The following is a 9,500-nucleotide window of genomic DNA, read 5'->3' as shown; positions in this document are numbered from 1 at the left end:
AGCTTTGAGCGAAGTGTTTCGAGTCTGTACAGAAGCGGGGTGGGTGCTTTTGCAGTGCGGCTTGGACGTCGCGTACAGACAAAGTTTTAGGAGGCGCTCTGCTTCTCCCTCCCCAAGTGAGGCGTGGCCGTTGTCTCCCTTACGTAAAGCAAATGCCACGCGGAGAGACCAGAGCAAGGGGCCAGTGGCGCAATGTATCCGTCTGACTACGGATCAGAAGATTCTAGGTTCGACTCCTGGCTGGCTCGCACTTTTTGCTTTGTGCGTTTGGTGGTTGATAAGCACTTTAGCGCTTGTGAAGTCAGGGTGCAAAGAAAGTGTGGAACCTGTAAAGAACAGTCCTGAAATGCGGGCGTTGGCGAAAACCTGAGACAGGCAACTGACAACGGGCTGACTTTGGAGAATCTCAGCTCCTTGGTGGCCTCGTTAGCGCAGTAGGTAGCGCGTCAGTCTCATAATCTGAAGGTCGTGAGTTCGATCCTCACACGGGGCAGCGCCGTTTTTAAATACTAGTAGGGTGCCGTTCAGCTCACGCCATCTTTCCTTTTGCTGCTACGCGCCCCTTAAGCTAATCTCTAAACCACCCTGCCACCACGTGCAAATCATGAGTTCCCTGCACATCTGTTCTGATTTGGAATACGAGCCGCGGTGGCGGTAAATTCCCAGTGCCACGGAAGACTCGCGTCTTGGTAGATGGTTACGGCGCACCGTCATGGCTGCCGTTTGATGTGAAATGCCAAGTCCACAAAGGGGAAGGGAAGAGCGTTCTGTCTGTTTGCCAAGGAAATGCCTTCTTGTCAGCAGGGAAGCATTCCACCAAGGAAGGGAGGAGGCCAGGTGCGGCTTGAGCGGTGGCGCGCCGTGATCGTATAGTGGTTAGTACTCTGCGTTGTGGCCGCAGCAACCCCGGTTCGAATCCGGGTCACGGCAGGCTCTCACTGCGAGCGGGTAGTGCTCGCCTTCGGGACCAGCAGCCGCTCTTTTGTGCGGCTGGCAGGCCTGGCCTTCATCCAAAGCCCTCTTGCAGACATAGAGTGGGCCAGCCAGCGCTGCAAATGGAAATGCACCTGTCTTATGGAGCGGAGAGCTCAAGGATGTTTTCTGTCCACGCGCAGGATTAGGACTCCTTGGACGCTGGGCCTGGCAAGAGGCAATCAAGCAGTTTTCGCATCCGCCTGTTCCATCAGGATGAAGGGTGCAAAGCTCCAGTTGGCCTCAGGAGGACAGCAGGGAGAGACGGGAGAAGAAGAAGGTAACAAATTGGTCATGGTGGCCAGCCGAGGGAAGTGCAAGCTTCCCATATGGTCTAGCGGTTAGGATTCCTGGTTTTCACCCAGGCGGCCTGGGTTCGACTCCCGGTATGGGAATGGACTTAAGCTTTGAGCGAAGTGTTCCGAGCCTGTACAGAAGCTGGATTGGTGCTTTTGCAGCGCGGCTTGGACGTCACGTACAGACAAAGTTTTAGGAGGCGCTCTGCTTCTCCCTCCCCAAGTGAGGCGTGGCCGTTGTCTCCCTTACGTAAAGCAAATGCCACGCGGAGAGACCAGAGCAAGGGGCCAGTGGCGCAATGGATAACGCGTCTGACTACGGATCAGAAGATTCTAGGTTCGACTCCTGGCTGGCTCGCACTTTTTGCTTTGTGCGTTTGGTGGTTGATAAGCACTTTAGCGCTTGTGAAGTCAGGGTGCAAAGAAAGTGTGGAACCTGTAAAGAACAGTCCTGAAATGCGGGCGTTGGCGAAAACCTGAGACAGGCAACTGACAACGGGCTGACTTTGGAGAATCTCAGCTCCTTGGTGGCCTCGTTAGCGCAGTAGGTAGCGCGTCAGTCTCATAATCTGAAGGTCGTGAGTTCGATCCTCACACGGGGCAGCGCCGTTTTTAAATACTAGTAGGGTGCCGTTCAGCTCACGCCATCTTTCCTTTTGCTGCTACGCGCCCCTTAAGCTAATCTCTAAACCACCCTGCCACCACGTGCAAATCATGAGTTCCCTGCACATCTGTTCTGATTTGGAATACGAGCCGCGGTGGCGGTAAATTCCCAGTGCCACGGAAGACTCGCGTCTTGGTAGATGGTTACGGCGCACCGTCATGGCTGCCGTTTGATGTGAAATGCCAAGTCCACAAAGGGGAAGGGAAGAGCGTTCTGTCTGTTTGCCAAGGAAATGCCTTCTTGTCAGCAGGGAAGCATTCCACCAAGGAAGGGAGGAGACCGGGTGCGGCTTGAGCGGTGGCGCGCCGTGATCGTATAGTGGTTAGTACTCTGCGTTGTGGCCGCAGCAACCCCGGTTCGAATCCGGGTCACGGCAGGCTCTCGCTGCGAGCGGGTAGTGCTCGCCTTCGGGACCAGCAGCCGCTCTTTTGTGCGGCTGGCAGGCCTGGCCTTCATCCAAAGCCCTCTTGCAGACATAGAGTGGGCCAGCCAGCGCTGCAAATGGAAATGCACCTGTCTTATGGAGCGGAGAGCTCAAGGATGTTTTCTGTCCACGCGCAGGATTAGGACTCCTTGGACGCTGGGCCTGGCAAGAGGCACTCAAGCAGTTTTCGCATCCGCCTGTTCCATCAGGATGAAGGGTGCAAAGCTCCAGTTGGCCTCAGGAGGACAGCAGGGAGAGACGGGAGAAGAAGAAGGTAACAAATTGGTCATGGTGGCCAGCCGAGGGCAGTGCAAGCTTCCCATATGGTCTAGCGGTTAGGATTCCTGGTTTTCACCCAGGGGGCCCGGGTTCGACTCCTGGTATGGGAATGGACTTAAGCTTTGAGCGAAGTGTTCCGAGCCTGTACAGAAGCGGGGTTGGTGCTTTTGCAGCGCGGCTTGGACGTCACGTACAGACAAAGTTTTAGGAGGCGCTCTGCTTCTCCCTCCCCAAGTGAGGCGTAGCCTTTGTCTCCCTTACGTAAAGCAAATGCCACGCGGAGAGACCAGAGCAAGGGGCCAGTGGCGCAATGGATAACGCGTCTGACTACGGATCAGAAGATTCTAGGTTCGACTCCTGGCTGGCTCGCACTTTTTGCTTTGTGCGTTTGGTGGTTGATAAGCACTTTAGCGCTTGTGAAGTCAGGGTGCAAAGAAAGTGTGGAACCTGTAAAGAACAGTCCTGAAATGCGGGCGTTGGCGAAAACCTGAGACAGGCAACTGACAACGGGCTGACTTTGGAGAATCTCAGCTCCTTGGTGGCCTCGTTAGCGCAGTAGGTAGCGCGTCAGTCTCATAATCTGAAGGTCGTGAGTTCGATCCTCACACGGGGCAGCGCCGTTTTTAAATACTAGTAGGGTGCCGTTCAGCTCACGCCATCTTTCCTTTTGCTGCTACGCGCCCCTTAAGCTAATCTCTAAACCACCCTGCCACCACGTGCAAATCATGAGTTCCCTGCACATCTGTTCTGATTTGGAATACGAGCCGCGGTGGCGGTAAATTCCCAGTGCCACGGAAGACTCGCGTCTTGGTAGATGGTTACGGCGCACCGTCATGGCTGCCGTTTGATGTGAAATGCCAAGTCCACAAAGGGGAAGGGAAGAGCGTTCTGTCTGTTTGCCAAGGAAATGCCTTCTTGTCAGCAGGGAAGCATTCCACCAAGGAAGGGAGGAGGCCGGGTGCGGCTTGAGCGGTGGCGCGCCGTGATCGTATAGTGGTTAGTACTCTGCGTTGTGGCCGCAGCAACCCCGGTTCAAATCCGGGTCACGGCAGGCTTTCTTTGCGAGCGGGTAGTGCTCGCCTTCGGGACCAGCAGCCGCTCTTTTGTGCGGCTGGCAGGCCTGGCCTTCATCCAAAGCCCTCTTGCAGACATAGAGTGGGCCAGCCAGCGCTGCAAATGGAAATGCACCTGTCTTATGGAGCGGAGAGCTCAAGGATGTTTTCTGTCCACGCGCAGGATTAGGACTCCTTGGACGCTGGGCCTGGCAAGAGGCACTCAAGCAGTTTTCGCATCCGCCTGTTCCATCAGGATGAAGGGTGCAAAGCTCCAGTTGGCCTCAGGAGGACAGCAGGGAGAGACGGGAGAAGAAGAAGGTAACAAATTGGTCATGGTAGCCAGCCAAGGGCAGTGCAAGCTTCCCATATGGTCTAGCGGTTAGGATTTCTGGTTTTCACCCAGGTGGCCCGGGTTCGACTCCCGGTATGGGAATGGACTTAAGCTTTGAGCGAAGTGTTTCGAGTCTGTACAGAAGCGGGGTGGGTGCTTTTGCAGTGCGGCTTGGACGTCGCGTACAGACAAAGTTTTAGGAGGCGCTCTGCTTCTCCCTCCCCAAGTGAGGCGTGGCCGTTGTCTCCCTTACGTAAAGCAAATGCCACGCGGAGAGACCAGAGCAAGGGGCCAGTGGCGCAATGTATCCGTCTGACTACGGATCAGAAGATTCTAGGTTCGACTCCTGGCTGGCTCGCACTTTTTGCTTTGTGCGTTTGGTGGTTGATAAGCACTTTAGCGCTTGTGAAGTCAGGGTGCAAAGAAAGTGTGGAACCTGTAAAGAACAGTCCTGAAATGCGGGCGTTGGCGAAAACCTGAGACAGGCAACTGACAACGGGCTGACTTTGGAGAATCTCAGCTCCTTGGTGGCCTCGTTAGCGCAGTAGGTAGCGCGTCAGTCTCATAATCTGAAGGTCGTGAGTTCGATCCTCACACGGGGCAGCGCCGTTTTTAAATACTAGTAGGGTGCCGTTCAGCTCACGCCATCTTTCCTTTTGCTGCTACGCGCCCCTTAAGCTAATCTCTAAACCACCCTGCCACCACGTGCAAATCATGAGTTCCCTGCACATCTGTTCTGATTTGGAATACGAGCCGCGGTGGCGGTAAATTCCCAGTGCCACGGAAGACTCGCGTCTTGGTAGATGGTTACGGCGCACCGTCATGGCTGCCGTTTGATGTGAAATGCCAAGTCCACAAAGGGGAAGGGAAGAGCGTTCTGTCTGTTTGCCAAGGAAATGCCTTCTTGTCAGCAGGGAAGCATTCCACCAAGGAAGGGAGGAGGCCAGGTGCGGCTTGAGCGGTGGCGCGCCGTGATCGTATAGTGGTTAGTACTCTGCGTTGTGGCCGCAGCAACCCCGGTTCGAATCCGGGTCACGGCAGGCTCTCACTGCGAGCGGGTAGTGCTCGCCTTCGGGACCAGCAGCCGCTCTTTTGTGCGGCTGGCAGGCCTGGCCTTCATCCAAAGCCCTCTTGCAGACATAGAGTGGGCCAGCCAGCGCTGCAAATGGAAATGCACCTGTCTTATGGAGCGGAGAGCTCAAGGATGTTTTCTGTCCACGCGCAGGATTAGGACTCCTTGGACGCTGGGCCTGGCAAGAGGCAATCAAGCAGTTTTCGCATCCGCCTGTTCCATCAGGATGAAGGGTGCAAAGCTCCAGTTGGCCTCAGGAGGACAGCAGGGAGAGACGGGAGAAGAAGAAGGTAACAAATTGGTCATGGTGGCCAGCCGAGGGAAGTGCAAGCTTCCCATATGGTCTAGCGGTTAGGATTCCTGGTTTTCACCCAGGCGGCCTGGGTTCGACTCCCGGTATGGGAATGGACTTAAGCTTTGAGCGAAGTGTTCCGAGCCTGTACAGAAGCTGGATTGGTGCTTTTGCAGCGCGGCTTGGACGTCACGTACAGACAAAGTTTTAGGAGGCGCTCTGCTTCTCCCTCCCCAAGTGAGGCGTGGCCGTTGTCTCCCTTACGTAAAGCAAATGCCACGCGGAGAGACCAGAGCAAGGGGCCAGTGGCGCAATGGATAACGCGTCTGACTACGGATCAGAAGATTCTAGGTTCGACTCCTGGCTGGCTCGCACTTTTTGCTTTGTGCGTTTGGTGGTTGATAAGCACTTTAGCGCTTGTGAAGTCAGGGTGCAAAGAAAGTGTGGAACCTGTAAAGAACAGTCCTGAAATGCGGGCGTTGGCGAAAACCTGAGACAGGCAACTGACAACGGGCTGACTTTGGAGAATCTCAGCTCCTTGGTGGCCTCGTTAGCGCAGTAGGTAGCGCGTCAGTCTCATAATCTGAAGGTCGTGAGTTCGATCCTCACACGGGGCAGCGCCGTTTTTAAATACTAGTAGGGTGCCGTTCAGCTCACGCCATCTTTCCTTTTGCTGCTACGCGCCCCTTAAGCTAATCTCTAAACCACCCTGCCACCACGTGCAAATCATGAGTTCCCTGCACATCTGTTCTGATTTGGAATACGAGCCGCGGTGGCGGTAAATTCCCAGTGCCACGGAAGACTCGCGTCTTGGTAGATGGTTACGGCGCACCGTCATGGCTGCCGTTTGATGTGAAATGCCAAGTCCACAAAGGGGAAGGGAAGAGCGTTCTGTCTGTTTGCCAAGGAAATGCCTTCTTGTCAGCAGGGAAGCATTCCACCAAGGAAGGGAGGAGGCCGGGTGCGGCTTGAGCGGTGGCGCGCCGTGATCGTATAGTGGTTAGTACTCTGCGTTGTGGCCGCAGCAACCCCGGTTCGAATCCGGGTCACGGCAGGCTCTCGCTGCGAGCGGGTAGTGCTTGCCTTCGGGACCAGCAGCCGCTCTTTTGTGCGGCTGGCAGGCCTGGCCTTCATCCAAAGCCCTCTTGCAGACATAGAGTGGGCCAGCCAGCGCTGCAAATGGAAATGCACCTGTCTTATGGAGCGGAGAGCTCAAGGATGTTTTCTGTCCACGCGCAGGATTAGGACTCCTTGGACGCTGGGCCTGGCAAGAGGCACTCAAGCAGTTTTCGCATCCGCCTGTTCCATCAGGATGAAGGGTGCAAAGCTCCAGTTGGCCTCAGGAGGACAGCAGGGAGAGACGGGAGAAGAAGAAGGTAACAAATTGGTCATGGTGGCCAGCCGAGGGCAGTGCAAGCTTCCCATATGGTCTAGCGGTTAGGATTCCTGGTTTTCACCCAGGCGGCCTGGGTTCGACTCCCGGTATGGGAATGGACTTAAGCTTTGAGCGAAGTGTTCCGAGCCTGTACAGAAGCGGGGTTGGTGCTTTTGCAGCGCGGCTTGGACGTCACGTACAGACAAAGTTTTAGGAGGCGCTCTGCTTCTCCCTCCCCAAGTGAGGCGTGGCCGTTGTCTCCCTTACGTAAAGCAAATGCCACGCGGAGAGACCAGAGCAAGGGGCCAGTGGCGCAATGGATAACGCGTCTGACTACGGATCAGAAGATTCTAGGTTCGACTCCTGGCTGGCTCGCACTTTTTGCTTTGTGCGTTTGGTGGTTGATAAGCACTTTAGCGCTTGTGAAGTCAGGGTGCAAAGAAAGTGTGGAACCTGTAAAGAACAGTCCTGAAATGCGGGCGTTGGCGAAAACCTGAGACAGGCAACTGACAACGGGCTGACTTTGGAGAATCTCAGCTCCTTGGTGGCCTCGTTAGCGCAGTAGGTAGCGCGTCAGTCTCATAATCTGAAGGTCGTGAGTTCGATCCTCACACGGGGCAGCGCCGTTTTTAAATACTAGTAGGGTGCCGTTCAGCTCACGCCATCTTTCCTTTTGCTGCTACGCGCCCCTTAAGCTAATCTCTAAACCACCCTGCCACCACGTGCAAATCATGAGTTCCCTGCACATCTGTTCTGATTTGGAATACGAGCCGCGGTGGCGGTAAATTCCCAGTGCCACGGAAGACTCGCGTCTTGGTAGATGGTTACGGCGCACCGTCATGGCTGCCGTTTGATGTGAAATGCCAAGTCCACAAAGGGGAAGGGAAGAGCGTTCTGTCTGTTTGCCAAGGAAATGCCTTCTTGTCAGCAGGGAAGCATTCCACCAAGGAAGGGAGGAGGCCGGGTGCGGCTTGAGCGGTGGCGCGCCGTGATCGTATAGTGGTTAGTACTCTGCGTTGTGGCCGCAGCAACCCCGGTTCGAATCCGGGTCACGGCAGGCTCTCGCTGCGAGCGGGTAGTGCTCGCCTTCGGGACCAGCAGCCGCTCTTTTGTGCGGCTGGCAGGCCTGGCCTTCATCCAAAGCCCTCTTGCAGACATAGAGTGGGCCAGCCAGCGCTGCAAATGGAAATGCACCTGTCTTATGGAGCGGAGAGCTCAAGGATGTTTTCTGTCCACGCGCAGGATTAGGACTCCTTGGACGCTGGGCCTGGCAAGAGGCACTCAAGCAGTTTTCGCATCCGCCTGTTCCATCAGGATGAAGGGTGCAAAGCTCCAGTTGGCCTCAGGAGGACAGCAGGGAGAGACGGGAGAAGAAGAAGGTAACAAATTGGTCATGGTAGCCAGCCAAGGGCAGTGCAAGCTTCCCATATGGTCTAGCGGTTAGGATTCCTGGTTTTCACCCAGGTGGCCCGGGTTCGACTCCCGGTGTGGGAATGGACTTAAGCTTTGAGCGAAGTGTTTCGAGTCTGTACAGAAGCGGGGTGGGTGCTTTTGCAGTGCGGCTTGGACGTCGCGTACAGACAAAGTTTTAGGAGGCGCTCTGCTTCTCCCTCCCCAAGTGAGGCGTGGCCGTTGTCTCCCTTACGTAAAGCAAATGCCACGCGGAGAGACCAGAGCAAGGGGCCAGTGGCGCAATGTATCCGTCTGACTACGGATCAGAAGATTCTAGGTTCGACTCCTGGCTGGCTCGCATTTTTTGCTTTGTGCGTTTGGTGGTTGATAAGCACTTTAGCGCTTGTGAAGTCAGGGTGCAAAGAAAGTGTGGAACCTGTAAAGAACAGTCCTGAAATGCGGGCGTTGGCGAAAACCTGAGACAGGCAACTGACAACGGGCTGACTTTGGAGAATCTCAGCTCCTTGGTGGCCTCGTTAGCGCAGTAGGTAGCGCGTCAGTCTCATAATCTGAAGGTCGTGAGTTCGATCCTCACACGGGGCAGCGCCGTTTTTAAATACTAGTAGGGTGCCGTTCAGCTCACGCCATCTTTCCTTTTGCTGCTACGCGCCCCTTAAGCTAATCTCTAAACCACCCTGCCACCACGTGCAAATCATGAGTTCCCTGCACATCTGTTCTGATTTGGAATACGAGCCGCGGTGGCGGTAAATTCCCAGTGCCACGGAAGACTCGCGTCTTGGTAGATGGTTACGGCGCACCGTCATGGCTGCCGTTTGATGTGAAATGCCAAGTCCACAAAGGGGAAGGGAAGAGCGTTCTGTCTGTTTGCCAAGGAAATGCCTTCTTGTCAGCAGGGAAGCATTCCACCAAGGAAGGGAGGAGGCCGGGTGCGGCTTGAGCGGTGGCGCGCCGTGATCGTATAGTGGTTAGTACTCTGCGTTGTGGCCGCAGCAACCCCGGTTCGAATCCGGGTCACGGCAGGCTTTCTTTGCGAGCGGGTAGTGCTCGCCTTCGGGACCAGCAGCCGCTCTTTTGTGCGGCTGGCAGGCCTGGCCTTCATCCAAAGCCCTCTTGCAGACATAGAGTGGGCCAGCCAGCGCTGCAAATGGAAATGCACCTGTCTTATGGAGCGGAGAGCTCAAGGATGTTTTCTGTCCACGCGCAGGATTAGGACTCCTTGGACGCTGGGCCTGGCAAGAGGCACTCAAGCAGTTTTCGCATCCGCCTGTTCCATCAGGATGAAGGGTGCAAAGCTCCAGTTGGCCTCAGGAGGACAGCAGGGAGAGAC

The 9,500-nt window shown here is 55.5% G+C and overlaps 24 non-coding genes across 24 annotated transcripts; all 24 read left to right on the top strand.

Annotated features, from left to right (window-relative positions):
• The first annotated feature begins 420 nt into the window (after positions 1-420).
• Positions 421-493, top strand: trnam-cau (transfer RNA methionine (anticodon CAU)). Its single transcript has one exon. It is a non-coding gene; the product is annotated as a tRNA-Met (tRNA).
• Positions 494-858: 365 nt separating this feature from the next.
• trnah-gug (transfer RNA histidin (anticodon GUG)) lies at positions 859-930 on the top strand. The gene has a single exon. It is a non-coding gene; the product is annotated as a tRNA-His (tRNA).
• Positions 931-1,295: 365 nt separating this feature from the next.
• On the top strand, positions 1,296-1,367 carry trnae-uuc (transfer RNA glutamic acid (anticodon UUC)). Its single transcript has one exon. It is a non-coding gene; the product is annotated as a tRNA-Glu (tRNA).
• Positions 1,368-1,553: 186 nt separating this feature from the next.
• On the top strand, positions 1,554-1,626 carry trnar-acg (transfer RNA arginine (anticodon ACG)). Its single transcript has one exon. It is a non-coding gene; the product is annotated as a tRNA-Arg (tRNA).
• Positions 1,627-1,798: 172 nt separating this feature from the next.
• On the top strand, positions 1,799-1,871 carry trnam-cau (transfer RNA methionine (anticodon CAU)). Its single transcript has one exon. It is a non-coding gene; the product is annotated as a tRNA-Met (tRNA).
• Positions 1,872-2,236: 365 nt separating this feature from the next.
• On the top strand, positions 2,237-2,308 carry trnah-gug (transfer RNA histidin (anticodon GUG)). The gene has a single exon. It is a non-coding gene; the product is annotated as a tRNA-His (tRNA).
• Positions 2,309-2,673: 365 nt separating this feature from the next.
• Positions 2,674-2,745, top strand: trnae-uuc (transfer RNA glutamic acid (anticodon UUC)). Its single transcript has one exon. It is a non-coding gene; the product is annotated as a tRNA-Glu (tRNA).
• A 186-nt stretch (positions 2,746-2,931) lies between these two features.
• trnar-acg (transfer RNA arginine (anticodon ACG)) lies at positions 2,932-3,004 on the top strand. Its single transcript has one exon. It is a non-coding gene; the product is annotated as a tRNA-Arg (tRNA).
• Positions 3,005-3,176: 172 nt separating this feature from the next.
• Positions 3,177-3,249, top strand: trnam-cau (transfer RNA methionine (anticodon CAU)). The gene has a single exon. It is a non-coding gene; the product is annotated as a tRNA-Met (tRNA).
• Positions 3,250-3,614: 365 nt separating this feature from the next.
• On the top strand, positions 3,615-3,686 carry trnah-gug (transfer RNA histidin (anticodon GUG)). Its single transcript has one exon. It is a non-coding gene; the product is annotated as a tRNA-His (tRNA).
• A 365-nt stretch (positions 3,687-4,051) lies between these two features.
• Positions 4,052-4,123, top strand: trnae-uuc (transfer RNA glutamic acid (anticodon UUC)). Its single transcript has one exon. It is a non-coding gene; the product is annotated as a tRNA-Glu (tRNA).
• A 428-nt stretch (positions 4,124-4,551) lies between these two features.
• trnam-cau (transfer RNA methionine (anticodon CAU)) lies at positions 4,552-4,624 on the top strand. Its single transcript has one exon. It is a non-coding gene; the product is annotated as a tRNA-Met (tRNA).
• A 365-nt stretch (positions 4,625-4,989) lies between these two features.
• Positions 4,990-5,061, top strand: trnah-gug (transfer RNA histidin (anticodon GUG)). Its single transcript has one exon. It is a non-coding gene; the product is annotated as a tRNA-His (tRNA).
• A 365-nt stretch (positions 5,062-5,426) lies between these two features.
• trnae-uuc (transfer RNA glutamic acid (anticodon UUC)) lies at positions 5,427-5,498 on the top strand. The gene has a single exon. It is a non-coding gene; the product is annotated as a tRNA-Glu (tRNA).
• Positions 5,499-5,684: 186 nt separating this feature from the next.
• trnar-acg (transfer RNA arginine (anticodon ACG)) lies at positions 5,685-5,757 on the top strand. Its single transcript has one exon. It is a non-coding gene; the product is annotated as a tRNA-Arg (tRNA).
• A 172-nt stretch (positions 5,758-5,929) lies between these two features.
• trnam-cau (transfer RNA methionine (anticodon CAU)) lies at positions 5,930-6,002 on the top strand. Its single transcript has one exon. It is a non-coding gene; the product is annotated as a tRNA-Met (tRNA).
• A 365-nt stretch (positions 6,003-6,367) lies between these two features.
• Positions 6,368-6,439, top strand: trnah-gug (transfer RNA histidin (anticodon GUG)). Its single transcript has one exon. It is a non-coding gene; the product is annotated as a tRNA-His (tRNA).
• Positions 6,440-6,804: 365 nt separating this feature from the next.
• Positions 6,805-6,876, top strand: trnae-uuc (transfer RNA glutamic acid (anticodon UUC)). The gene has a single exon. It is a non-coding gene; the product is annotated as a tRNA-Glu (tRNA).
• Positions 6,877-7,062: 186 nt separating this feature from the next.
• trnar-acg (transfer RNA arginine (anticodon ACG)) lies at positions 7,063-7,135 on the top strand. The gene has a single exon. It is a non-coding gene; the product is annotated as a tRNA-Arg (tRNA).
• A 172-nt stretch (positions 7,136-7,307) lies between these two features.
• Positions 7,308-7,380, top strand: trnam-cau (transfer RNA methionine (anticodon CAU)). The gene has a single exon. It is a non-coding gene; the product is annotated as a tRNA-Met (tRNA).
• A 365-nt stretch (positions 7,381-7,745) lies between these two features.
• Positions 7,746-7,817, top strand: trnah-gug (transfer RNA histidin (anticodon GUG)). The gene has a single exon. It is a non-coding gene; the product is annotated as a tRNA-His (tRNA).
• Positions 7,818-8,182: 365 nt separating this feature from the next.
• trnae-uuc (transfer RNA glutamic acid (anticodon UUC)) lies at positions 8,183-8,254 on the top strand. Its single transcript has one exon. It is a non-coding gene; the product is annotated as a tRNA-Glu (tRNA).
• Positions 8,255-8,682: 428 nt separating this feature from the next.
• trnam-cau (transfer RNA methionine (anticodon CAU)) lies at positions 8,683-8,755 on the top strand. Its single transcript has one exon. It is a non-coding gene; the product is annotated as a tRNA-Met (tRNA).
• Positions 8,756-9,120: 365 nt separating this feature from the next.
• trnah-gug (transfer RNA histidin (anticodon GUG)) lies at positions 9,121-9,192 on the top strand. The gene has a single exon. It is a non-coding gene; the product is annotated as a tRNA-His (tRNA).
• Positions 9,193-9,500: the final 308 nt, after the last annotated feature.

Source organism: Hoplias malabaricus, chromosome 7 (assembly GCF_029633855.1).
Source record: "Hoplias malabaricus isolate fHopMal1 chromosome 7, fHopMal1.hap1, whole genome shotgun sequence".
NCBI lineage: Eukaryota > Metazoa > Chordata > Actinopteri > Characiformes > Erythrinidae > Hoplias > Hoplias malabaricus.
This window is presented reverse-complemented; position numbering and strand designations above follow the sequence as displayed.